We start from the raw sequence: 19,742 nt of genomic DNA on the forward strand, positions 1-19,742 counted from the left end.
TTTGAGTATGATATAGTGTCCTTCCTCATCTCTTATTATAGTCTTTGGCTTAAAATCTAATTGATCTGATATAAGGATTGCCACTCCTGCTTTCTTCTGATGTCCATTAGCATGGTAAATTCTTTTCCACCCTCTCACTTTAAACCTGGAGGTGTCTTCGGGTTTAAGATGAGCTTCTTGTAGGCAACATATAGATGGGTTTTGTTTTTTTATCCATTCTGATACCCTGTGTCTTTTGATTGGGGCATTTAGCCCATTAACATTCAGGGTAAGTATTGAGAGATATGAATTTAGTGCCATTGTATTGCCTGTAAGGTGACTGTTATTGTATATTGTCTCTGTTTCTTTCTGATCTACTACTTTGAGGGTCTCTCTTTGCTTAGAGGACCCCTTTCAATATTTCCTGTAGAGCTGGTTTGGTATTTGCAAATTCTTTCAGTTTTTGTTTGTCCTGGAAGCTTTTAATCTCTCCTTCTATTTTTAATGATAGCCTAGCTGGATATAGTATTCTTGGCTGCATGTTTTTCTCATTTAGTACTCTGAATATATCATGCTAGCTCTTTCTGGCCTGCCAGGTCTCTGTGGATAAGTCTGCTGCCAATCTAATATTTTTACCATTGTACATTACAGACTTCTTTTCCCGGGCTGCTTTCAGGATCTTTTCTTTGTCACTAAGACTTGTCAATTTTACTATTAGGTGACGGGGTGTGGACCTATTCTTATTGATCTTGAGGGGGGTTCTCTGATCCTCCTGGATTTTGATGCTTGTTCCCTTTGCCATATTGGGGAAATTCTCTCCAATAATTCTCTCCAACATACCTTCTGCTCCCCTCTCTGTTTCCTCTTCTTCTGGAATCCCAATTATTCTAATGTTGTTTCGTCTTATGGTGTCACTTATCTCTCGAATTCTCCCCTCGTGGTCCAGTAGCTGTTTGTCCCTCTTTTGCTCAGCTTCTTTATTCTCTGTCATTTGGTCTTCTATATCACTAATTCTTTCTTCTGCCTCATTTATCCTAGCAGTGAGAGCCTCCATTTTTGATTGCACCTCATTAATAGCTTTTTTTATTTCAACTTGGTTAGATTTTAGTTCTTTTGTTTCTCCAGAAAGGGCTTTTATATCTCCCGAGAGGGTTGCTTTAATATCTTCCATGCCTTTTTCAAGCCCGGCTAGAACCTTGAGAATCGTCATTCTGAACTCTATATCTGACATATTACCAATGTCTGTATTGATTAGGTCCCTAGCCTTTGGTACTGCCTCTTGTTCTTTTTTTTGTTGTGAATTTTTCCGCCTTGTCATTTTGTCCAGATAAGAGTTTATGAAGGAGCAAGTAAAATACTAAAAGGGTGGCAACAACCCCAGGAAAATATGCTTTAGCCAAATCAGAAGAGATCCCAAATTGTGAGGGGGGAGAAAGGGTAAAAAAGGGGTTCAACAAGAAAAAAAAAAAAAGAAACTATTTAAAAAAAGAAAGCCAATAAGGAAAAAATATAAAAAGAGGAAAAATATATATATATATTAGATAAACTATTTAAAAAACGTTAAAAAAGAAAACGGTAAAAGTTAAAAAAATTTAGCAGAAGAAGAGAAAAAGAAAAAAAAATTGAAAAAGAAAAAATATTAAATTAACTGCAAGGCTAAAAAATCATGGGGAGAAAGCCATGAGTTCCGTGTGTGCTTTCTTCTCCTTGGAATTCCGCCGCTCTCCTTGGTATTGATACTGCACTCCTCAGTAGGTGAACTTGGTCCTGGCTGGGTTTCCCATTGATCTTCTGGGGGAGGGGCCTGTTGTAGTGATTCTCAAGCGTCTTTGCCCCAGGCGGAGTTGCACCGCCCTTACCCAGGGCCGGTCTGAGTAATCCGCTCGGGTTTGCTTTCGGGAGCTTTTGTTCCCTGAGCGCTTTCCGTAGAGTTCCGGAGGACGGGAATGAAGATGGCGGCCTCCCAGTCTCCGGCCTAAGGAGCCGATAGCCCGGGGCCCCACTCCTCAGTGCGCCCCCAGAGAACAGCGCCCAATGACTCCCGTCACCCTGGCATCTGGCCGTGCTCCGTGCTGACCAAGCCCACGACCGGTTCAAGGCAACCCTGAGCTGAGAGTCACTCCTCGGCTCTGTCTCTGTAGCCAGCTTCCCCGCTCCAATACCGGTAAGCTCTGCAACACTCAGATACCCCCGATCCTTCTGGGACCCTGTGGGACCTGAGGCTGCACTGACCCCGCCTGGGCTTCACCCCAGTTAAGCCTCTGGAGAGATGTCCCTCAGCGGAACAGACTTAAAAGTCCTGATTTTGCTCCATTGCTCTGTTGCTCCGCCACTCGCCGGGAGCCGGCCCCTCCCCCCGTGGTCTATCTTCCCGTCGCTTTGGATTCACTTCTCCGCCAGTCCTACCTTTCAGATAGTGGTTGATTTTCTGTTTCTAGAATTGCTGTTCTTCTTCTCTTCGATCTCCCGTTGGATTTGTAGGTGTTTGCAATCTTTAGATAAGCTATTTAGCTGATCTCCGCTACCCGAAGTAGTCTCAGCTGTTACTTCTCCGCCATCTTGACTCCTCCTTGAAAAATAATATTTTTATTCTTAATTTGTTTTCAGGGAATATAAAAAATAATTATCAAACACAATTTTATCAATGCAAAATGCTTTATAAATAACAAATTACTGCTTTTTGTCAGGATGAAAAATAATATTTTTATTCTTCATTTGTTTTCAGGGAATGTAAGAAAAATAATTATCAAACATAATTTTGTCAATTGCAAAATGTTTTATACATAACACATTACTGCTTTTGAATTGTGACTTGAAATCAGATATTTCAAAAACCATTATTCTCAGTACGCATTTTAAAAATTTATTGTCTGGGACACCTGGGTGGCTCAGTTGGTTAAGCAGCTGCCTTCGGCTCAGGTCATGATCCCAGCGTCCTGGGATCGAGTCCCACATCGGGCTCCTTGCTCATCGGGGAGCCTGCTTCTCCCTCTGCCTCTGCCTGCCATTCTGTCTGCCTGTGCTTGCTCTCTCTCCCTCTCTCTCTCTGACAGATAAATAAAAATCTTAAAAAAAAAAATTATTGTCTTTCTGAGTTCTAAAAATTAAATTGTTTTTTCATTTTAAGGAATGCCATATAAAAGTTAAACATTTAGTTTCATTGTCCAGAAATGATGATTCTATCTGTTTTTATGCAAAAAATTATTATGCTAATAGTTTCCCATTGGACTTTCTCAATTCTCAACAAAGAAAAGAACAAAATCAAAGAATTTAAAGCCAGAGACTGATTGCATCTGGATCTTCACATTTGCAAGATTGTTAATAGCCATACATAATAGTTTGTGTTTATATACACTCACACAAGAAAAGTAACTACTTGATATATACATAGAGCTGATGTTCACACCACCACTACCATTCACCACACCCGCATTCAGAGTACTATTCTCCCAAATACATATTTAAAAATGTTTTTGGATGTCATGATCAACTAGGACAAATTGAGGATAGGGATAAGTATTCAGATTATATTTATAAGTAGGGCTTAATGAGCATGTAAACTCTGGCAATTTGAGCTCATATAACATTATCACTCCTGCAAACTGAGGTTACATAATTCAGTAGTACAAATTTACTTATCTTTTTTTCTAAAGATCTCTCTACTTTAATGACAATTAATTTAAACAGAAGATGTTATATTATTATCAACATCACAGGGAGTTTTGAAGATTTGAATGAATCCACACAAAGTGTTTAGAACAGTGTTTAAATAGTTCACTGTTATTATTATTACCATAATATGGTTATTACTTTTTCTCAGTTTTTGCTCAGGTTGGTCATGTTACTACCTAGTTATTTCTAGTTGCTTTGACCCTTGGGTATTACCAATATATGGGGATAATAGAAATGTCTTTTAGATTGAGTAGTAGAGAAAAAAAATATATCTCTATACATTATATATGTATTATATATATATATGTATATATATATATGTATGTAGTCTTGTGTTTCTTTTTAAAAATATCATCAATACATCTTTATTTTATTTTAATTCTGTTTTTGGATAAAAAGGAGAGCAGAGCAGTGAAGAATTTGTATTTATAGAAAATGTCAAAGAACGGGTTCTCTTCTTTCAGGTCATTGCTTATAATAGCAGAAAAAATAGCTATTAAGAAGGAAATAAAAAACATATCTCTAGAGGAATGTGCACCACATGTTTGGAAAGAGATTCATTGACTGATTCACAAGGGCTTATAAAACTGTGAAAGAAAATATTTTACGGAACAGCTGCTTAAACATAGCAAGAATAACAGTGAGTGCATTAATTTAAACAAAATCAAAACAAATCACAGGGAAGTGAAAGGAAGTAGTTTTGATCTCATAGAGCTGTAGGCCAAAAACTGGATTTGAATAGAATCCCAGAGACTGAACGTTTTAACGCAAAGATGTAAATATAATCTCACAGTCATACTATGTATGATAGGATGGGATTTATAATTGAAACATTCCATAGTAAGTATATACCTTATAACAAAAAATGGTCTTGATAGAGTGAAGAATAACTTGTTATGAAGGTATATATTTTCAGGGAAAAACATAAACCGGGGACTGCAGAAAGTAAAATACACTAAAGGGAAGCCTCACCTTCTAGTCTTCTATCTAGATTATCTCCCCACACAACCCATGTACCAGTAACACAGGATTACTCCTCCTACTCTGATCATTCCATAGAGCTTAACAATTACAAAAACTGCTCTTTTACTTTTCTTTTAAAATGCACTAAAATCAAAAACTAAATGTTCACGCCACTTTTACTTTTTTTTTTGGATTAATGCTCTAAAGTTTTCCTAATGCCCTTCTCCTCTTCAAAAACAACACAACATGACACAATAAAAGCTCCATCTAGTGTTATGTAGATTCTATTCCAATCTTTGAAATATCTATAAATCTGCCTTGCTTGTTCAATGGAGCTCCTGAGGCAATAATGTAGTCATTTACTTCATGACTATTTGTATAGATATGTGTCAGGTACTCTGCTAGGCGCGGAGGATATAGGAATGAAAACATATTGACATATGTGAGGGAAACAGTGAATGATCAGAGTTGGGGCTAAGAGAAAACATATGTTGGTACTAGAAAATCTTGGTAGGTCAAGGGTTGGAAATTTTATCCTAAATGAATGGAAATGCATTGAAGTATTTTAAGTTTGAAACGCTACAACCAGATTTGTATTGGAGGATGAACAATGGATCTATGAATGGGAAGAGTAAAAATTAATTATGGACAGAGCAATTAAAGAGTGATTTTTAGAAGGCTGCAAATTAATAAGCTACTAATTTAAACACCTGGAGAAGGACTGGGGCTGTATCAATGGAGAAATATGGATGGATTCAGGAGTAATATAGTCAAACATAATGCACTTTCTCATGATGTTTCCTCTTGCACCCACATTTTCCTTTCTTAATATGGTGAACATCTAGCTATTTTTCAACAGTAATGTCAAACAGCATGCACAAGATTCAGTTTATGGATCATTCCAGGTCTGTACACTTGAATTCTTTTCTGGTCAAACCTTCCCAACATAGACTTGTGTAATATGGTAATATGAGTTACTACTGTGGCTACTGCCACAACTACTACTACCAGTTAAGGGGTCTCTGAAGTCCCTATTCCTGATCCCTCTCCTTGCTTCCAGTTGTACCCTACAGAGTCACACTTTACACAAATGTTCCTGCCACCTCTTGCCTCCAAATCTGGGACATCCCTATTATTCCTCCAACATGAGAAGTAACACAATTCAACAGGTAATCAGCATACTACATGGAAATGATGGAGAGTTATTACACATGGTGGCAAATTCTGATCAAGGGGAGATAAGAGACAATTGAAGAGTATGGTTGTCTTTCTTATCCCTCTGCTTCATGAATCATTCATAGGGTCTTTGTGAAGATCTCTGTGGAAATAGGAAAAAATAGTTTGTCAGAAAGTTATGGCCAGCTTTTATATGTCTTCCTACTCCTCCTCCTTCTTCTTGTTTTTAAGATTTTGTTTATTTATTTGAAAGAGAGAGACAGAGTGAGAGAGAGAATACAAGCAGGGGGAGTCAGAGAGGGAGAATTAGGCTTTCTGCTTAGCAGGGAGCCCAATGCAGGACTCAATCCCAGGACCTTGGGATCATGACCCCAGCTGAAGGCAGATGCTTAACAATTGAGTCACCCAGGTGCCCCTGTATGTTCTTCTTTGAGTTTATCTCCTTCACTCCTTCCTAGGTGTTGTATTCCCTAATATAGTTTTATTAATAAGCTTCTGTCCTTCTGTCTTTGTTTTCTAGGGATCCTAGTCTAAGTTCCCAATTCCTCTTCAATGAAGTGCATCATGGCTTAACTCTAGGTAAGCATGGGACACTTCTTTGTTCTTCCTTTTACAGAACCCACATAAATATCCACACAATATGTATAAAATAGTATTTTTTCAATTTTAATTAATTTACTTAGATATTTCTACTAAACCTTAAGTTCTTTGAAGATGTTGATGCCTCTGACATGTATCACAGGATCCTCCTCACCAATGCAGTAAAATATTTAACCAAAAACTGTAAAATGAAGGAATAAATTCAAAAAGTAATACAGTCATAGAAAATGTTACTCTGGGAGTTTAAGGTCTAAAAAATGTTTGTCTCCCCTAAATAATTGTTGTGCTTCTTAATGTTAGAATCTCAAGATTACAAATTAATCATCCTCTCCTTTATGATTTTGTTTCTTTTAATTTTTATCACACACACACATGCACAATGCTTTCTTACTTAAATTTCTGAACTTCAAATTTATAGAAACTTTGTTTTTGTTTTCCCTTATTTATCACTATTTTCTCCAGTGCTTTTCGTATTTAAGAAAAGTATAAATTATTAACATTGACAGTAACATTGACAAACTGGAGTCTCCAGGGATCATTAAATGTTAAAAACTCTGTAAAATAGGTCACATAATGGATCTTCAAAAGCAATGAGTATTTTTTTCAACAACTGCTAAGATACGATAATGTCATTTGTTGAAGAGGAATAAAGAAACCCATGTAGGTTTCAAATAACAGAAACATAAAATATAAATAACCATTTTTAACTATAGAAAAAGATACCAAAGAAGATATTAAAAACACTGCTGAGTTATATAAATGCATTCTACCCAGTGTGGAATCACTTTTCATTCCATTTATAACCTTGATATTATTTTTCTTCTGTATAATTTAGGCAATAGACAATCTTCCACTACAACCAGACCAAAACCATAAAAGAACCTAAAGCTCTTAAATAACTACAATTAAAATCATTTAATTTGTTTTCTTTTAAAAACAGCTTTAAGGGACGCCTGGGTGGCTCAGTTGGTTAAGCGGCTGCCTTCGGCTCAGGTCATGATCCCAGCGTCCTGGGATCGAGTCCCACATCGGGCTCCTTGCTCAGCAGGGAGCCTGCTTCTCCCTCTGCCTCTTCCTGCCACTCTGTCTGCCTGTGCTCATGCTCTCTCTCTCTCTCTCTCTAACAAATAAATAAATAAAATCTTAAAAAAAAAATAAAAACAGCTTTAAAAAAACTTCAGCCTGATTTATACATTTAATTTCTATTTCATAATTTCAGTATTTTTCTTATCTTAATAGGACATTGTAAATCTCTGAGATTATGGACATTGTGAACAGAATTAGTTACATTCTCAGAGACCTCTTTTCAGAGAATTCACTACTATCATAACTAAAACTGATGCATATGACTTATGCATGGTAATAGGTTTTCAAAGAAAGGTTAAGAATTAAAATAATGATATATTTTAAAATGGGAGAACCGACCCTAGAATTATTTCCAATATTTCAATAAAAACGAGCAAGTGTATCTTTGTCATTGTGTTGCTCTAATCATGAGAGGTCACCACATAGTTCCAATAGTGGTTAAAACTTAGCATTATCCAAGCTGATAATTCATAATTAGGTCTGAGTCACTAGCCTCCTTCTTCCCATTTCTTTGTTTAAAAATAAATATGGTTATTATAATTTAACACTTCAGGATTAGCATGAAACTTGCTCAAAGATTATTTTAATTGTGTAGTGGTTGTTCCTATGGTTCCCCTGAAACTTAATCATTGGCAAGGATTTGTTAAACTAATAAAAATAGCTCCACATTTTTTGCCATCCCCCCCATCACCTCTACAAATAAATTTGCCGGTCACTGAATCATTTCAAAGTGAGGAAAAAATAAATAAATCAGTGAACCACTGAAGTCTTAAAATTTTGACTCATTCATCTTAATTGTCTTTGAAAATTTCAAGGAAACTAAAATCTTCCTTTGCCTCTGGACTTGAATTCTTATGTTTTACCTTCTTAGCTAGCACATGATAATGTGACTGCAAGTGTCTATACTGAAATATCCACAGGAGAACAGGCACTGGTGGATATATCCACAAACCAAGACATACTTTGCTAGTTGAGAGGTTTCCTACTAGTGATGCTCTAGTGAAAACATATTTCCTCTATCTTCTAATTAGTGCAGGTTAAATGGATTTTTCTTATTTTGAAATTTGTTTGTTGCTACTTGGCACTTCAGTTATTACTATTCATTTTATCAATTTAAATAAATCAGAATGTACTTGATAGCATGATTAGACTCCTGAAAATGATAATTAAGGCTTAGTAATAGATCATGCTTCTATAATAATAATATATTATTATCATTTGAGTGATTTTAATTCAATATAACTTCTATCTCTTTTAATAATCTTTTATTCTTTCTGGTCTCCTTCATTCTTGATTTTTTTAATGGCATATAAAGGCAGATTATAATGATTTGAATTCTACTCTACATGAATTTAGAGATCTTTTTCCAAAAAAGTACTCCCCTCCCATGTATCTGCCACTTCCATGGTGTTTGATCAGCTATCAATGTAAATAATTTTATTTGTTTATTTGTAGACAGATTGCTATTTTACGACTATATAAAATTAATTTTCATGAAAGCCTTTTGATTAAAAAAAATGCTCAATCATTCCAAAAAGATGTCCACAGAGAGTTCTTATGATTAGACCAATATCTTGTCCAGAGAACTGCTCTAAGATGGCCCTACCCAGGAAGATTGTGACTGTGGCTCAAAACATTGTCTTTCAGAGCAGCATCACCTAGAAAACCCAGAAAGCATGGGACCTGCCAAAGTTACTCAGGGTTTACTTCCCATAGCCATAGAAATTCTTTTTTTTTTTTAATTACTAATTCTGCTTGTTTTTTTAATTGTGTTTTGTTAGTCACCATACAGTACATCATCAGGTTTTGATGTAGTGTTCCATGATTCATTGTTTGCGTATAACACCCAGTTATATGCAATCCATGCCCTCCTTAATACCCATCACCAGGATTACCTATTCCCCCACACCACCCCCTTTTGAAACCCTCAGTTTGTTTCCTGGAATCCATAGTCTCTCATGGTTTGTCTCCCACTCCAATTTCACCCCCTTCATTTTTCCTTTCTTTCTTCTAATGTCCTCCATGCTATTCCTTATGTTCCACAAATAAGTGAAACCATATAATAATTGACTTTTTATGTTTGACTTATTTCACTTAGCATAATCTCTTCCAGTCCCATCCAGTCTCCTCCAATCCAAAAGTTGGGTAATCATCTTTTCTGATGGCTGAGTAATATTCCATTGTATATATGGACCACATCTTCTTTACCCATTCATCTGTTGAAGGGCATCTCGGCTCTTTCCACAGTTTGGCTATTGTGGACATTGCTGCTATGAACATTGGGGTGCCTATGGCCTTTCTTTTCAATACATCTGAATACAAAATCCAACACAAATAGCAAATAGCTAATTTTGGGTAATATAATTATATCAGTTGTACTAAACAGTTAACATACAGTTTCAAAACTGCATGAACAATTTCTTCTTGGCCTTAAATCCCACTAGTCCGCTTAGATGGTAGAAAAAAAAATTTTAATTTTGTCCTAGTCTTTCTCATTCAGAGAATTTTATAAACCAGCACTTACTTTAAATATTACTATCCTTTGGGGTGCCTGGGTGGCTCAGTAGGTTAAGCAGTTTCCTTTGGTTCGGGTCATGATCCCAGGGCCCTGGGGCCCTGAAGTGGAGCCCAGCATCATGCTCCTTATTCAGCAGTGAGTCTGCTTCTCCTTTCACCCCTCCCTGTCACTTGTGTGTGGTCTCTCTCTCTCAGATAAATAAATTATTTAAAAAATTACTAACCATCTAGTTTATAATCTCAAAATCAGGAATTCTACATCCATTTGGAAGCAGCTTGAAAGCTTCTCAGAATGCAAAAATTGTGTGAAAACCAGAGAAGTCGAGTTTGGCCCATGACCACCTCTTTAGAATTCAGATGTCATTTGATTTGTACTTTATTTTGGCACATTGGATGATTTTGGGAGTCACCAGGTATATGTTTCCAGAATTCCTTTGATCAAATCATGTTGGCAGGACATGTCCTTTTTCAGTCCTCACCCCAACACTGAGGATCTATACCATGTTTTCTTGCTACTTATGGCCATTTGTTTGTCTGATAGGCTATGTTCAGCTCTGGCTATTCAAGCAAGATAACAAGCTCAACTACCCTTCTTGCACCTATTACAACAGAAGAAACCCTCTCATCATATCCAGCTCAAATAAGAAAGGCACTACCTTCTATCATTTTTGCCATGTGTACCTTGTTTTTATATTCTGGAATTATTGTATCCATCTATCAATTTAATTACTCAACAAATTCCAGAGGAAAGATAATCACCTTCCTACTTTTGTGAAGGGAAATACTTGGCCATTCATAATGAAAGAGATGGACCTACCACCACCATTATCATTGCAAGCAAGGGAGGAGGAAAAGCAGAAAAGCTAAACTTTTTCTGTTTGTTTAAATCAAATTTCACGAAACCTCATGAGGAAGAATATGTTAAGGGTATATTTAGCAAAAGTTGAAGAAGTATTTTGTGTTCTGGCTTAAGCAGCAGCTGTCTAGAGGCAAATCTGCTCTGGTTAATGGTCTTCTCATTATTTTCCCAAATTAAATAATGTTGTACACTCAGCCATGGAGTTCAGACCTTCATGATTTATGTTATATGAATTATATTTACCCTTCTTATAGTTGATATATATGAGTGATAAGATTTAGAGGTTTTGTCTGAAGTTTGACAATGGTGAGGGATGCAGACATCATATTGTTACTATAAAAATCACAGAATCTGAACATTCCTCAAGGTAAGATATCTAGAGACAGATCAGGACAAAATTCTTTGAAACAGGGGTCAAGTTTGTAGTGATAGGTTGACTCTTCCCTGATAAGAGTCTGATTGCCATGGTATTTGGAGGGACTTAAACTGGGAAGAGAATGAAATGCTACCATTGGGGTAGCAATGGTATGGAATGAATGGAATGAAGTGGTACCAATGGGGTCACACTGAATTATATGACCTTGTTCAAAATAAACAATTTACAGTTCTAGTAGGAAATCATACTGCTTTCAAAGAGGCAAAAATGACACACACAAAAATCTAATTTCAAAGATATGTTGTCTTATCTCTTTTTGCACATTTTGTAGCATAGTGTGCACTGTGTTCTGCAGTCTTTTAAAATATATCTATATCTATATCTATATCTATCTATCTATCTATATATATATATATCAGAGATAATGCCATACATTGATATTGTTTTCAATCTTTAGGTGTTATATCAATGTTATAATGAGTAGAGAACATATAAAAATCCCAATTGGAAGTTCTGGTCAAAGAAATGTACAATTATAATTTGGGTTGATTTTCCAAAATGCCAAATGAAGAAATTATATTAATTTATACTCCCATCAATAATATTTAAGAGCAACTTTTCCTCCACAAACTAAATAAAGAGGAGTATTATATCTCATTACAATTTCAATATGTATTTACTTAAATTAAAATATTGAATACTTTTATTATATATTTAGAATTTTTTCTCTTAATTCTTAATATTCTTCAACCTGTTTCTATTTGGCAGCTAGATTTTTTTATTTGAAGAAATATTTTGTAGATTGGGGAATTGTTCTTTTTTCTGTGATAGAAACTGCAAAATCTTTTATTCTGTGGTAATTCATCTTTCACTTTGCAGAATGTGTCTGTTCATGTAGTTTAAGATACTGTTTTTTTTTTAATTTTCTGGGTTTGCATTAAAGATATAAAGACTTTACATACTACATATTTAAAATAATTAAAGGATAATTTTCCTATAGACTTTTTAAATGCTCTTATAATTTTTGTTTTCATAATCAAAAACATTTGATTAATATGGTACTAGCCAAATGTAAGATGAGACCTATAGGTCCAACTACATTTATTCTTCCAAAAAACTACCCAGTTGTCACAAAAACTACTTATATGAAAAACAAATAATCTGGTTGCTTATAAAATCAACTACTTAAAACAATAGATTTCACATATTAAAAACAAGCAAACATGCATTTGTATATTACCATAGGAACCCCAAAGATAAAATAATATTAATAAGAAACAAGTGAATTCTATATGAAGACATCTATCTTTCTAAATCTATAAGATGACATGATATGAATAAGTTGAAAAGTGTACTATGTTCTGGACAAACACTAGAAAGATGCCAATATCTTCCGAAGTAATACTAATAAATGAACATAAACTCAAGTTAATTAACTATAGAGCATTTTTACCACTAAATAAATTTCTCTGGAAAAATAAACAATCAAGTATAGCCAGAATAAGAATCTCAAAAAGAGAAGTAGTAAGAATAACCAAGATAATAAAGCACACTGGAGCTCTGCTATGGATTGAAATGAAATAGTCTGGCAGAGTCATATTACTAGATAGTTCAATGGCACAAATTCAGAAAATAGAAAAATCCCATAATCCCTAATGAAATTTTAAGATATAAGAAAAGTGGCAACTTGATTTGTGAGGAAAAACATGGATTATTTAACAAATCAGGTTCAATTTCAGGGGCATATCATTTCTTTATATTAGTATATTTTTGTGGACTTTAAAACTGATTTTTCTCTTTTGGTGGGTATCAATTCTATAAATAACTTTGAGCCCCACCCAAATACATTGCGTTGTGTTAGAAATTATTGGGGACACAAAGAATTAGATAAGCTCTCTCTCCAATGAAAACATTTGGGTAACTAAGGTGTACTATTGGGACGCCTGGGTGGCTCAGTTGGTTAAGCGGCTGCCTTCGGCTCAGGTCATGATCCCAGCGTCCTGGGATCGAGTCCCACATCGGGCTCCTTGCTCAGCAGGGAGCCTGCTTCTCCCTCTGCCTCTGCCTGCCACTCTGTCTGCCTGTGCTCGCTCTCTCTCCCTCTCTCATTCTGACAAATAAATAAATAAAAATCTTTAAAAAAAAATAAAGTGTACTATTTAAATTCTTGCACAATAATTTAAATATAAATTTATATGTATAAATACAATGCCATAGAAATATTACTGAATGTGTTATTGTCAGAATTCTTAAAGCCTTCATTTTTCCAAATTCAATGGCAATTTATGTGTTTTTGCAGTATTCATTGCCTGAGCAGCGTTTGATGCAAATGAACACTCTTTCCTTCTTTTTCTTTTCTTTCTTTCTTTTTTTTTTTCAACTGGGCAAAATGGGTGAAGGGAAATAAGAGACATGCACAGGCTTCCAGCTATGGAATGAAGTCATAGAAATAAAATACACAGCATAAGGAATATAGCCCTCGATATTGTAATCACATTGCATGGTGACAGATGGTAGTTACACTTGTGGTGAGCATAGCTTAATGTACAGATTTGTGGAACTACTATGTTGTACACCTGAAACTAATGTAACATTATGTGCCAATTATACTCAAATTAAAAAAAAATTACATTGTGATTAAATGCTCATAACATAAAATTTACAATTTAAATTATTTTTTAGTGTCCATTCTGGGGCATTAAATACATTCATATTATCATGCAATCATCACCACCATCCATCTACAGAACGTTTCCATCTTTCCAAACTGAAACTCTTTACCTGTTAGACATTAACTTCCCATCCACCACTACTCCCAGTTCTTGGCAATCAGCATTCTACTTTCTGTTTCTATGAATTTGACTGCCCTAGGTATCATAATCAGTAGAATTACACAATATTTTAATGTTTGTGTCTGGCTTATTTCCCTTAGCATAATTTCTTCAGGATTCAGCCATGTAACATGTGTCAGAATTTTCTTCCTACTTAAGCCTGAAACAAATTCTGTTGTATGTATATACCACATTTTATTTATCAGTTCATCAGTCAATAGGCACTTGGACTCCTTCCACAGTTTGACTCTTATGAGTAATACTATAAACATGTGTGGAGGAGGGTTGGGTAGGGGCAGGGAGGGGGAACACAGGGTGATGGGTATTGAGGAGGGCACATGCTGTGATGAGCACTAGATGTTATACTTAACTAATGAATAATTGAATACTACATCAAGGGCTAATTATATACCACACGGTAACTACCTGAACATAACAAAAAAGAAAAGGAAAAAGAAAAAGAATAAAAAGAAAATACATGTGCAAATATATCACCGAGTCCTTTCTTTCAATTATTTTGTGTATATACCTAGAAGTGGAATTTCTGAATCATATGATATGTTATATACATCATTGTGTGATTGTGTGTTTGTGTGTGTGTGTGTGTGTGTGAGAGAGAGAGAGAGAGAGAGAGAGAGAGAGAGATTCATTAGAAAGAATGGGGAAGGAAGTAATTGGCAGAGCCATAGTATGTATAGAATGTTCAATTATCTCAAGTTCCTGGGTTGTTTTTTTTTTTTTTTTCCTTTTTTACTAGGTCAGTTTAATTTCCTTCATTTGTTTCCTTATGTGAAAATTATTTTTATTAAATACACATCTTTTAACTCATTTATAGAAGTCGTTGGCATCTTCTATTCTAGAAGTATCTCAGAGGGTGGTAAGGTTTTGTTATTATTAAAGGCACCAGAGAAGTGTAAATATCACTCCAAACTTGAAACATAAGAAGTTCCTTGGATACAATTTTTTTTTTCCTCCCCTGAGCTCTAGGAAGAGGCAAAATCACTTGCTGCTTTCATGGAACAGCAAGTACAGCTTTACTAAGTGGATGAAGACAAAACTTACTTTACAAAGAGAGACAATTATGCTTGAATAATAGGTGTGAACTGGTGCCTCTCCTGAGAGAACCACTCTGTATGGTCACTTTGAGATCCTCTTAAAGCCCTTGATCTATAAATGTTCTCAGTCCCAACTCCCTGCTTCATATACACCCAGACCTTTCAAAATAAGCAGAGGATAGCCCTGAGGTCAGCAGTGTGTGGACAAGGGGAGGAAAGGACAGAGGCTCTAGCATAAACCTTATATGTAATACCTATGTCTAATGTCAATATGCCTGCTTTTAAGAAAGTCAAAATTAGACTCTGAGCAACACCTTCTTCACACAAACTCTGTTTCTTGGCATCCACACATATTTTTCTAGTAACATATTTATTTCATCACATTACAAAACACTTTTCCATACTATTTTCTCACTGAGACTCCCAGGGCTTTTAATACCTCCAGAATATATTTTTCCATTTTTCCATAAGACTAAAAAGTAATATAAGTTCTAAAAAGGTCCACTAAAAAGATTCTGCAAAAAGTAGATGAAGAGGACTGTGATGGAGAGCAGGAAGAGGAGGTTAAGTATAACCCCAGTGTGGTCAGAGATATAAAAACTTAGAAAAAAAAAAAAAGTTCAGTCTTTTCTGTATCATGTTACCCTCAATACAGGCCTAGATATTGGAAGAAAATGAGAAAAGTTATTCCCAAAGAGGTCAAGCAACTGCATGAAAATCCCATGTGTCACATTTCCTTGATTCTAAGACACAGTTAATGTAAGATGAACCATTGATTTAATAAGTTTCTTGAAGGGAAAAGGAATCACCACATATATGTGACAAAATGCACCTGATTTCACAAATGTTACAACATAAGAAATAAAGTGGAAGTTGCATTCTACAAAGATGACCTCATGCTGCATGGGTACACATTATGGACAAAAACCAGAATGGTGAACTTAGGACATGCATTGGATATTCACACTGGAAAGGATGAAGAAGCAGGAACAGAGATAATAATGATGTGGATTATTCTGAAAAATCTTAAAAAGATGTTTGAAAAACATCTTATTTGTACCTAGGAATGATCATACAATGCTCAGAAGTCACAGAATAAGGAGGAAACAAATTTTAATAAAGAAAAACCTTATAATTCAGGGATATTGAAATATAATTCTAGGGCTGGATATATTTTAAAAATGCATCATTATTAATTCCAGATACATACAGTACATTTTTTATTAACATATAATGTATTATTTCCCCCAGGTGTACAGGTCTGTGAATCAACTGTCTTACACATTTCACAGCAGTCACCAAAACACATAACCTCCCCAATGTCCAAACCCAGCCATATCCCTATTCCCATCCCCATAGCAACCCTCAGTTTTGTGAGATTAAGAGTTTCTTATGGTTTGTCTCCCTCCCAATCCCTCGTTTCATTTTTTCCTTCCCTACCCTTACAATCCCCTGCCCTGCCTCTCAAATTCCTCATATCAGAAATCATATGACAATTTTCTTTCTCTAATTGACTTATTTCACTTAGCATAATACCCTCTAGTTCCATCCACATCTTTGCAAATGGCAAGATTTTATTTCTTTTGATGGCTGCATAGTATTCCATTGTATATATATACCACCTCTTTATCCATTTATCTGTTGACAGATATCTAGGAACTTTCCATAGTTTGGCTATTGTGGATGAACTGTAAACACATGCACCTTTGGATCACTACATTTGTATCTTTAGAGTAAATACCCAGTAGTACAATTGCTGAGTCATAGGGTAGCTCTATTTTCAACTTTTTGAGGAACCTCCATGCTGTTTGCCAGAGTGGCTGCACCAGTTTGCATTCCCACCAACAGTGTAGGAGGGTTTCCCTTTCCCCACATCCTGCCAAAATCTGTCATTTCCTGACTTGTTAATTTTAGCCATTCTGACTGTGTGAGGTGGTATTTCATTGTGGTTTTGATTTGTATTTCCCTGATGGCGAGTGACGTTGAACACTTTTTCATGTGTATGTTGGCCCTTTGCAGAAATGTCTGTTCATGTCTTCTGCCCATTTCTTGATTGAATTCTTTGTACTTTGGGTGTTGAGTTTGGTAAGTTCCTTACAGATTTTGGATACTAGCCCTTTATCTGATTATGGCATTTGCAAACATCTTCTCCATTCTGTCATTCATCTTTTGGTTTTGTTGACTATTTCCTCTGTTGTGAAAAAGGTTTTGATCTTGATAAAGTCCCAATAGTTCATTTTTGCCCTTGTTTCCCTTGCCTTTGATCATGTTTCTAGAAAGAATTTGTTGCGGCTGAGGTCGATGAGGTTGCTGCCTGTGTTCTCTTCAAGGATTTTGATGGATTCCTTTCTCACATTGAGGTCTTTCATCCATTTTGAGTCTATTTTTTCTGTGTAGTATAAGGAAATGGTCCAGTTTCATTCTTCTTCATGTGGCTGTCCAATTTTCCCAACACCGTTTGTTGAAGAGACTTTTTTCCATTGGACATTTGTTCCTCCTTTGTCAAAGATTGGTTGACCATAGAGTTGAGGGTCCATTTCTGGGCTCTCTATTCTGTGATTTATGTGTTTGTTTTTTTTGCTGGTACCAAACTGTCTTGATGATGACAGATTTGTAATAGAGCTTAAAGTCTGAAATTGTGATGCCACCAACTTTGGTTTTCTTTATCAACATTCCTCTGGCTATTCAGGGTCTTTTCTGGTTACATATAAATGTTAGGATTGTTTGTTCCATTTCTTTGAAAAAAATGGATGGCATTTTGATAGGGATTGCATTAAATATGTAGATTGCTTTAGGTAGCATAGACATTTTCACCATATTTGTTTTTCCAATCCATGAGCATGGAACATTTCTCCATTTCTTTGTGTCTTCCTCATTTTCTTTCATGAGTGCTCTATAGTTTTCTGAGTACAGATTCTTTGTCTCTTTGGTTAGGTTTATTCCTAAGTATCTTATGGTTTGGGGTACAATTGTAAATGGGACTGACTCCTTAATTTCTTTTTCCTTTGTCTTGTCGTTGGTGTATAGAAATGCAACTGATTTCTGTGCATTGATAATATCTCCTGATACTTTACTGAATTCCTGTATGAGTTCTAGCAGTTTTGGAATGGAGTCTTTTGGGTTTTCCCCTTAAAGTATCATCTCATCAAAAGTGAGAGTCTGACTTCTTCTTTGCCAATTTGGACACCTTTTATTTCTTTTTGTTGTCTGATTGTTGAGGCTAGGATATCTAGTACTACGTTGAATGGCAGTAGTGATAATGGACATTCCTGCTGTGTTCCTGACCTTAGGGGAAAAGCTCTCAGTTGTTCCCCATTGAGAATGATATTCACTGTGGGTTTTTCATAGATGGCTTCTATGATATTGAGGTATGTACCCTCTATGCCTACACTGTGAAGAGTTTTGATCAAGAGATGCTATACTTTGTCAAATGCTTTTTCAGCATCATTGAGAGTATCAAATGGTTCTTATTCTCTCTTTTATTAATGTATTGTATCACATTGATTGATTTATTAATGTTGAACCAAGCTTGCAGCCCAGAAATAAATTCCACTTGGTCGTGGTGAATAATCCTTTTAATGTACTGTTGGGTCCTATTGGCTAGCATTTCGGTGAGAATTTTCGCATCCATGTTCATCAAGGATATCAGTCTGTAATTCTCCTTTTTGATGGGGTTTCTCTCTGGTTTGGGGGTCAAGGTGATGCTGGCCTCTTAAAATGAGTTTGTATTTTTTTTCCTTTCATTTCAATTTTTTGGAACAGTTTCAGGAGAATAGGTATTAATTCTTCTTTAAATGTTTGGTAGATTTCCCCTGGGAAGCCATCCTGCCCTGGGCTCTTGTTTGTTGGGAGATTTTTGATGACTGCCTCAATCTCCTTACTGGTTATGGGTCTGTTCAGGTTTTCTATTTCTTCTTGGTTCAGTTTTGGTAGTTTATATGTCTTTAGGAATTGCATCCATTTCTTCCAGATTGTCAAATTTGTGGATGCATAGTTGCTCATAATATGTTCTTATAATTGTTTGTATTTCTTTGGTATTGGTTGTGATCTCTCCTTTTTCATTCATGATTTTATTTATTTGGCTCTTTCTATTTTCTTTTTGATAAGTCTGGCCAGGGGTTTATTAATCTTATTAATTCTTTCAAAGAACGAGCTCCTAGTTTCATTGATGTGTTCTACTGTCTTTTGGTTTCTATTTCATTGATTTCTGCTCTGATCTTTATGATTTCTTTTCTCCCTGCTGAGTATAGGCTTTCTTTGTTGTTCTTTCTCCAGCTCCTTTGAGTGTAGGATTAGGTTGTGTACTTGAGAGCTTTCTTGTTTTTTGAGAAAGGCTTGTATCACTATATACTTTCCTCTCAGGACTGCCTTTGCTGTATCCCAAAGATTTTGAACAGTTGTGTTTTCATTTTCACTTGTTTCTATGATTTTTTTTTCAATTCTTCCTTAATTTTGTGGTTGACCCATTCATTCTTTAGTAGGATGCTCTTTATCCTCCATTTATTTGAGTTTTTTCCAACTTTCCTCTTGTGATTGAGTTTTAGTTTCAGAACATTATGGTTTGAAAATTTGTAGGGAATGATCCCAATCTTTTGGTATTGCTTGTGACCTGATTCGTGACCCAGGAG

General features: G+C 35.6%; 1 pseudogene; it reads left to right on the forward strand.

Annotated features, from left to right (window-relative positions):
* The first annotated feature begins 13,617 nt into the window (after positions 1 to 13,617).
* Positions 13,618 to 16,178, forward strand: LOC125104509 (mitochondrial transcription rescue factor 1-like; annotated as a pseudogene).
* The last annotated feature ends 3,564 nt before the right edge of the window (positions 16,179 to 19,742 follow it).

The sequence above is a fragment of the Lutra lutra genome, chromosome 7 (genome assembly GCF_902655055.1).
Source record: "Lutra lutra chromosome 7, mLutLut1.2, whole genome shotgun sequence".
Classification (NCBI taxonomy): domain Eukaryota; kingdom Metazoa; phylum Chordata; class Mammalia; order Carnivora; family Mustelidae; genus Lutra; species Lutra lutra.